This window comes from Halichoerus grypus, chromosome 2, assembly GCF_964656455.1.
Source record: "Halichoerus grypus chromosome 2, mHalGry1.hap1.1, whole genome shotgun sequence".
Lineage (NCBI taxonomy): Eukaryota > Metazoa > Chordata > Mammalia > Carnivora > Phocidae > Halichoerus > Halichoerus grypus.
In genome coordinates, this window is record NC_135713.1 from 193,633,870 (window position 1) to 193,643,720 (window position 9,851).

Sequence of the window (9,851 nt, forward strand, 5' to 3'; positions counted from 1 at the left end):
TTAGTGGGCTGTTAAAAAACTGAACTTTCTGCACCCTGTACCTTGTTCCCAACATTGATGAACCCCCTTTTACCAAAAAGAAGTTCTATTTCTGAATCTCCTTTCTCATTTTCTGTAATTAGACAACACTTAATGTTTCCATTGCTTTTTATCCTATATTTGAGAATGATGCTACACAAAAATAGTTGATACGATGATGATGATGATTTAAAGTTTGAAATCTGACCTTTTACCATTATTTTCTTTTTTAAGGGGAAGAAGTTACCTCTGAAGACCTGGAAAATACTCTGAAAAACATAGGGTTAAGACTCAAACTGAAGGAGAACACTGTCTTGATGAAAAGTTTGCCACTTGATGGTGAGTGTTTAATTTGCCAGTGAGGTATTCATCCACCCAGTAAGTTAATTGGTTGCCATCATACTAGACATAATACTAGGCTCTGAGTTACAAAGATGAATGAGACAAAGTCCAGGTCCTAAAAGCACTCAGTGTAGAGATGGACAGCACATACAAAACAAAAACAAATGCTATGCACTATGTATGTGCTGTAATATTAATGAATATCTATACTGCTATGAAAGTACAAAGGAGATATTGACCAACTATACCTGGATTCTCTAAGGCTTCACAGAGTGGTTATTACTTCAAACAGGCCTGGAAAGTTTGATGGTAGGAGGTGCCAAGAACTAAAAATAAAAGCACTGAAAAAGGCAAAGAGACATACCTGATCATGGCAAGTTTGGGGAACCATGTATAATTTCATGTTGATCTAATACAGATTACACATTCACATTATGTGGAGAAATACTTTATTAACTTGACTCAATCTGATCAATAATTCAGATATAATCTATCTGTGAAATAGGATAATAACAATGCCTATCTATGATGATGGTGAGGATAAACAAAATGAAGGCTATGGAAATATGAGAAATTTTTTAAATATTTAAAATATAAAATAAAGATATTAGTTATTAGATTTTCTATTTCAAAAATCCAGTAATTTTATTAAATAATTTCTATATTTAAGTCATTTTTCTAGCTTCAGGAGCTTTGAAGATATATGCCAGAATCTTACTGCTCAAAATAAAACAGTCTTTGCACTTAAAAAGTTCATAATCTAGTTGAGTAGATAAGACAGAGATACATATTTTGAGCTTCTGGATAAACACTGCACTTTTTTAATATTTGCATTTATCTTTACCACTTCCTAAAATACTAAAAAGATGTAAAAGAAATTAAAAAGCCATAATCCACAAAGACTAAGAGAAGAGTAGAGAACATTATAGCAGATAAGAGGTGTCAGTTAAATTTCAAAAACCAGAAGGTGGATGAAAGAACATAAATGGTGAAAACTGAGCCTGAAAGGGGAAGCAAACAAGAAGGCCACTTCAAGGGCACTCGGTGGCTCAGTCAGTAGAGCATTTGACTTTTGATCTCAGGTTGTGAGTTTGAACCCCATGTTGGGTGTAGAGATTACTTAAAAATAAAATCTTTAAAAAAAAAGAAGAAGAAGAAGAAGGCAGCCACTTTGTGTCACAAAACTATAAAAGGCTCAGGAAATGGAGGCACCAGTTACCTCCAAAGTCAGGAATGTGAGTACAGCTGAAAGTAGAAGAATTGGTAGAAAGTCTTTATTTTTTTTTAATTTTATTTTATTATGTTATGTCAGTCACCATATAATACATCATTAGTTTTTGATGTAGTGATCCATGATTCATTGTTTTCGTATAACACCCAGTGCTCCATGCAGTACGTGCCGTCCTTAATACCCATCACGGGGCTAACCCATCCCCCCACCCCCCTCCCTCTAAAACCCTCAGTTTGTTTCTCAGAGTCCATAGCCTCTCATGGTTCATCTCTCCCTCCAATTTCCCCCCCTTCATTTTTCCCTTCCTTCTCCTAATGTCCTCCATGCTATTCCTTATGTTCCACCAATGAGTGAAACCATATGATAATTGACTTTCTCTGCTTGACTTATTTCACTTAGCATAATCTCCTCCAGTCCCATCCATGTTGATGTAAAAGTTGGGTATTCATCCTTTCTGATGGCTGAGTAAGTAGAAAGTCTTTAAAAAGAGCAATGTGATCTACGGATCCCCTTCCTCACTGCACAGCTAGGCAAGTATTTCTTATCCATGCCACATAGAGATTTACTCTCCGGAGAGGTTAAACTAGAAAGATTCTGGGACATCAGACACAGCCAAGGTTGGGAGTGAATTTTCTACTGAAACAGGGAGATTAAGTGAAAGTCAACATAATGCATGGTGAAATCCTCCAAGTCATCTTCTCCCACTGGCCTCCCTAGATGCTGGCAGTGAATTCCAATATTCTTTATTCGGATACTGACGTCTCCAGCCTGCAATGAAAAGACATTTGTGCTACTAAAACAAAAACACCTCGGCCTTAAACATAAATAATCAAGAATCATATGACGTATAATAAAAGTCTGTTACATGAAAGACAGACAAGACAGCAAAGAAGGAACTTGGAGGAAATACAGTAATCCCCCTCTATGCTTGGGGGAAATGTTCCAAAACCCCCAGTGGATGCCTGAAACCATGGATAATACCAAACTCTATGTTTTTCCTTATACATACATACCTGTGATAAAGTTTAATGTATAAATTAGGCACAGTAGGAGATTAACAATAATAACTAATAATAAAATAAAACAATTATAATAATATACTATAATAAAAGTTACATGCATGTGACCTCTTTCTCTGTCTCTCTCAGTATCTTATTGTACTTTACTCACCCTTCTTCTTGTGATGATGTGAGATGATAAAATGCCTACGTGATGAGATGAGGTGAGATGAATTATGTAGGCATTGTGATGTAGCGTTAGGCTACTATTGACCTTCTGATGATACATCGGAAGGAAGGTCATCAGCTTCCAGAACGCAGTTGACACAGGTAACTGAAACCAGGGAAAGCAAAACTGCAGATAAGCAGGGAATACTGTAGTCAAAGGAAAAAGCAGAAAAATAATTCAAAACAATTTTAACTAATATCTTCAGAAAGATGAGAAAATCCCTAGTTATGAAACAAGAAAAGGGGGCTATGCAACAAGATAAGAGGCATTGTGGAAAAGGAGAACTTAAAAAAAAATTTTTTTTAAAGCTCTTTGGGAAAAAAGCAGTAGAAATTTAGAAATTCATTGGGTGGAAGGGCTAGAAGATGAATTTGAATATTGGAACAAAAAGACAAAAGAGATGGAAAATAGGAGAAAAAAGATGATAAAATCAATCCTAGAAATCCAACAACTGATAATAGGAAAATTCCCAAAAAGAGAAAACAAAGAAAATAGAGGAAGAAATTGTAAAATAAATCATATTTTAAGAAGTCTCCAAATCTGAAAGAATGTGACTCCAGATTGAAGGGGCTCACCAAGTACTTACCACAAGGAGTAGAAAAAGACTCACACCAGAGTATGTTGTGAAATATCAGAACACCAGAAATAAAGGGATTATAAAAGTTTCCAAAGAGAAAGAAGCAGGTCACATACAAAGTTTGGGGTATGTGAATGGTACTAGACTTCACAACTCCTGAAGATGAAAGACAATTGTATAATACCTTCAAAATTATTAGAAAATTTTTCCAACCTGGAATTCTATATCCCACTAATACATCAATCAAGTGTGAGAATAAAATTCATATTTCAAAATAAGACACTTTCTGAGAAAAGGTTCAGAAAAAAATTTTCTATGTAAATATCATTTCTTAAGAAACTACTCTGGGGGGAGAGATGTCACCAAGATGGCAGAGTAGGAGACCCTAGCCTCCTTCCCCCAACAAAGATCAACAGTTAGACAGTTATCCACAGGGGAGCCTGGGTGGCTCAGTCCGTTAAGCGTCTGCCTTCAGCTCAGGTCATGATGCCAGAGTCCTGGGATCGAGCCCCGCATCGGTCTCCCCACTCATCAGAAAGTCTGCTTCCTCTCCCTCTGCCCCTGTCTCTGCTCTGCTCTCTCTCTCACATAAATAAATAAAATATTTTTTAAAAAATGAAAATAGCTCTGGGAGAGCTCAGGAATCCACTTAAAAACCTTAAGTAAAAAAATAAAAAAATAAATGTAGGGGAGAGAGGTGATTAAAACACTATGTGCTAATTAAAAAAAAAAAAAAAACCTTAAGCAACACAGTGGAGCAAAAAAACAAACAAACAAAAACACCCTGAGAATAACCACAAAAAAAGGGTAAAAAGAACAGTTTTGTTTTACCTACATCATCCCATCCCCTTACACCAGCACTTCTCACTGCCAAGAGGGAACTCCCCAGCCCAAAAAAGTTCCCCTCACAAGAAAAGGAGAGTGAGCTGCATGACCAGCTTCCCCAACCTTTTGGGGCACTACACAAAGGACCTGCTTAGGTTTCACTTCACCCAGTGACCAGCAAAAGTGAGACATCTAGAGATGACTAAGAACAAGGAAAAAGGGAAGGGGATACCAGTATGAGCCACATAGTGAGAGCAACCATAGTTCCCAGTGGTCTCATCTGCAAATGACCCCATCTGCAAATAACCCCACCTGCAGATGACCCTATCTGCAAATGACCCCATCTGCAAATGACGTCCACAGTTTTTGCTGCTGAGAACCTCAACAGCCCTTGCAAACACTAAAAATACCCCCCAGTTTTCATCACTGAGGACCTCATTACAGACCCCAACAGACTGCTCCACAGAGGATCCCAACAGCTTTTACTGCTGAAGAAACCAACTGTCAAAACAGCCGCTGCAGACTTCCTGCAGATTTTGCCACTGAAGTTTTCACTCCACAGGTTTTTGTGTTCACAGAAGCCAGCCACCCTCGTCACTAGGAGTGTATCTGCAGCCAGCCCCTGCTGTTATAGATGCACTTGCTGCCAGCCCCCACAGCTGAGCATGTGCAAACCACTGGCTCCAGCCACCACTACCACCTTCCCTGTTCCCTAACCACTGGACCTGGGTGGGTGCTGCCAAGGACCCCAAAAGCCCTTGAAGCCACTGTGGATCTCTCACAGCTCTCACCAAGGAACATGCAGTTTTTGATGTCGTGGACCCCAGAAACATGAGCAGACAAGACACCACATACCCCCAGACCTGGAGCCACCACACATCCCCACTCTTGGCACCACACACCACTAGACCTAGAGTCACAACTCCAGTGTATCCTTATAGACAAGTGAAGGTCTTTTCTTACCAAAAATAGTCCATAAAGTCTGGAAGAGGAGACTGCTTCTTTACATGCACAGACACACACATAAACCTGCAGGGATCATGAAGAATTAGGGAAACATGACACCACAAAAGGAACACAGTAAACTTCCAGTAACTGACCCCGAAGAAATGGAGATACACAAATTGCCTAACAAAGAATTCAAAATAATTGTTCTAAAGGTTCTCAGATATAAGAGAACTCAGAAAAACAATTTAAATAATGAAAACAATACAAGAACAAAATGAGAAGTTCGACAAAGAGATGGAAAATGTAAAAATGAATTAAACAAACTTTGGAGCTGAAAAATACAATTACTGACCTGAAGAATTCAATAAAGAGCTTAAAAACCCAGCTGAACCAAGCAGAAGAAAGAATCAGTGAACCTGAAGAAAGATCATTTGAAATTATCCAATTAGAGGAGCAAAAAGGATGGAGAATGAAAAGGAATAAAGAAAGCCTATGGGACTTATAGGACACCATTAAGAGAAGTAATTTACATATAATTAGAGTACCAGAAGGAGAAAAGAGGCAGAAAGGAACAGAAAGCTTATCTTTTTAACTGGCTAATAACTCCCCAAATCTGGGGAGAGATTTGAACACCCAAGTCCATGAAGCTCATAGTTTTCAATAAAAATTCAACCCAAAGAGACCTTTGCTAAGACATAATATAATAAAGCTATCAAAAATCAAAGATGAAGAGAGAATCTTGAAAGCAATAAGAAAAGAAGCTTGTCACTTACCAAGGAACCTCCATTAGGATATCAGCAAATTTCTGAGCAGAGACCTTGCAGGCCAGGAGAGAGTGAGATAATGTATTTAAAGTGCTAAAAGAAAAACCTGTCAACCAAAAATACATTAAAGTCCAGCAAAATTGTCCGTCAGCAATGAAGAAGAGATATTTCCAGACAAGAGCTGAGGAAGTTTATTATCACTTGGCATGCCTTACAAGAAATGCCTCAAGGAGTCCTAATGAGTAACATGAAAACATACGAAAGTGTACAGCACACTGGTAAAAGTAAGTACATAGAATAGAATCCTCTAATGTGTAACATTGTCATGTGTTAACCACTTAACTCTAGTATAAAGGTTAAAGGACAAAAGTATTTAAAATAGCTATAGCTACAATACTTTGTTAATGGATACACAATATAAAAAATGCAAATTGTGCCATCAAAAACATAAAATGTGAGGAGGGATTAAACAGGTAGAATTTTTGTATGCAATTGAAGTTAAGCTGTTAGCTGCTTAAAATAGACTTAAAAAGAAGGGAGTCAAACTATATCACTAACAGAAAATCATCAGTTCACAAAGGAAGCCAGCAACAGAGGAAAAAAGGGACGAAAGAACTACAGAATAGCCACAAACTAATTAGCAAAATGACACTAGGTCCAGTGGCTAGGGAACATTATTTGAGAGAAAGAGAGTGGGAGCAGGGGGAGGGACAGATGGAGAGGGAGAGAATCTCAAGCAGACTCCCCACTCAGTGGGGAGCCCAACACAGGATTTGATTCCACAACCCTGAGATCATAAACTAAGCAGACATCAAGAGTCCAGAGGCTTAACCAACTGAGCTACCCGGGTGCCCCTGTATCATGCTTATTTTAAATTTCTGGCCCTTTTATTCCAATAATTCTTATTCAAAAAGCATATGTTATTCAGTTTATTTGTTTGTTATTTGTATTTGAAGTAGTTGTATTCCTCAGGTGACTAGTTACTTTAGTCCTATGAGCCTTTGTTCTCTTGCAGCATCATTACTGTGTTTGGAAATGTGCTTTAGGTAAAGGTGTAAAGTCAGTCTCCACTCCACACCAGCCTGTTGGGCTTAAGAAGAAGGGAGGTGATGAGCCCCAGGGCAGAGAGACCCAAATACTGTTGATCATTTTCCTGATTTGAAACTGTTCCAGGCACCACCTCTGGTCAGAGTTTCACCTTTAAACTCAGAGAGAAGTAGGGTTGGAAGAAGGCAACCTATAATATAGATTGTAATCCAACAGCTCTAAAGATTGAGAGATGGAGGATAAAATACCTGAGGCAGGGGCGCCTGGGTGGCTCAGTTGGTTAAGCATCTGCCTTCGGCTCAGGTCATGATCCCAGAGTCCTGGGATCGAGTCCCACATCAGGCTCCCAGCTCAGCGGGGAGCCTGCTTCTCCCTCTGACCCTCTCCCCTCTCATGCTGTTTCTCTCTCTCTCACTAATAAATAAATAAATAAAATCTTAAAAAAAAAAATACCTGAGGCAGCTTGTCAGTCTTCACCTGTTGACATCCAGTCCTCTCTCCAGAAGGGTTTATATGCTGCCCTGATAATCACCTTCCACTTGCACTAGTGGTCTAGGTTTTTGCTGCTACTTTCTGTAGGGAAAAAAGGGGTGGGCAATGGTAATCTCAGAGTCATAGTACAGAGAGGTGAGGGCAGAAGTTTTTTTTAATATTTCCCCAATTGGTCCTTTCACCGCACTGCTAATAAGCCCTCCACTCTAGGCTGTCAGGACATACACTCACACTGGGACAGCTTTCCATCGCCCACTGGTGTCGCTGTGGCTTTTCACTTCATTCCTGGAACCCAGGTTTCTACTCAGACTTCAGTTTCTTCAGGGTTGATTTCTGGGGAAGGAGCCAGGAATTCATGCTAGTGCATCATCTACATAGGGATAGAAATCTATATTTGAATTTTTGTAAAATATGAAGCCTGTGATGGCGACAGATGAGATCTCACTAAGGGATTACCTTGTGGAATTTATTTTCATGGGCTTGTCAATGAAAATATCTAAAACAATATCCATTTGATATCATGTGAAAAGCATGTAGAAATGTTCAGTACTAATATTCAAAGATGTCCTATTATGGTTGTGAGGCCGTTTAGCTCAAAAATCATCTATCTCTTCACTCATGAGTCCCACTATATGTACAGTTATCCTTGGGAGCATTAATATGTGTGATCTTATGCAAAAGAGTAGAAAATGAGAGTTAGATGAAAAGAGAGATATGAAAAAAGTATGGCAAGACACCATCAATAATTGTTTCAACTGTCAAATAAAAAAGTGAGTAGATTTACTATCTGGAGAGCTTTCTGCCATTGGTTTAACTCTTAAGTTGGGATATAAACAGAAAAAAAAATGAGTAAAATTTTAAGAATTGTCCTTTCTGAAATTGCTAGGTTTTGAATTATTACAACAGGTCCCCTAACCAATTACTGTATTGTGCCCTATCCTACAGCTGCTGGAAAATTGTATAAGCATAGACTGCTGGATGGCGTAAGGTCTCTCAAAGGTAAGTGAGCAATCAGGTAAAACTGAGACTCCTTATGTTTTGCATTTACATTTTAAAAGACACATTTATTTTTGGTGATGACAAATTTGTCAACCTAACCTGTTTATTTATTAAGTATTCTTGTCTCATCATGTACTACTTTTAACATAACTACCTTCAAAGGAATTATTTTTGTCTATCATTTCATTTCAAGTTCTATTTTCGGAGTAGAATTATAAAGGCAGTGTGTTACCAGAATTCACCAGACTTGCCTAATCCTTTCATTTTCTCCTTATAAATGTCTCATGAGAGCTATAGTCAAATCCTCTCGACAAAAATGAGGAGCAGGTTCTGTTCTTCATTCCCATGATAACTCTTTTCATTTAAAAAAATTTATTGTTTCTTTGATTGTACTCCCTCTAATTAATGCACAGACGTGTCTAGCATTTTTTACTTTATCATTATCGTTTGCTTTTCTCACTCCCTTCCTTTTTTTCCCTAAGGAGTGGAGCTTAATGTTAATAAGTTAGGACCTTTCATGAAAAATATGGGCTTTAACCTGGAAAAAGAAGAATACCTTGACCTGCTTAGCAACCTGGCTGCTGATGGTAAGCTGCTCCTACAGTGAAACTTTGCCGGCGTATATGAGAATTTCTGTACATATATACTTATGTACATATATTTAGAGTGTGCAGAAACATTAAAAAACAGAAAGATAACGGCCCAGTTCTCAAGAACTCATCAATTCCTGCAGTGGACTTTATTGAGTGCCTAATATACATAGCTATTAGAAATATAAAAATGAGGATGACAGGTTCTCTATCCTCTAGGAGTTCACAGTCTGGTAAGGAGGCTTATATGCTGACAGGTCATCATAACACTTTGTGGTTATGCTATAATACTAAAAATGCACTTAGTAAGATCCTAAAGGAGGGAAAAGCTAAGTTGGCCAGGTAGGGAATTGGAGAAAAACTTGTCAGAAGATACAAAGAAATTCTCCAGTAAAAAAAAAAAAAAAAAGGCATTCCATGGGGATTAAGGAGTGCACTTGTTGTGATGAGCACTGGCTAATGTATAGAATTGTTGAATCACTATATTGTACACCTGAAACTAATATAACACTGTATGTTAACTATACTGGAATTAAAATTTAAAAAAAAAAAAAAAGCTGGGACAACCCCCAGAAACTCCAGCAGGCTACATATACAGTGCACATGGAACCTATTCTTGCAAATGCTTACTTACACCCAGACACCCCAGGATGTATATATTTTTTGTTATCACATTTCCCAGGTATCTTGAAAGTTTACTGGAATGCCACAACAGTGATTTTGGTTGTGGAAGTATCAGCCATCTCCCTAAGTACTACTTTTCAGGTCAACGAGCCAACTGGAAATAGCAT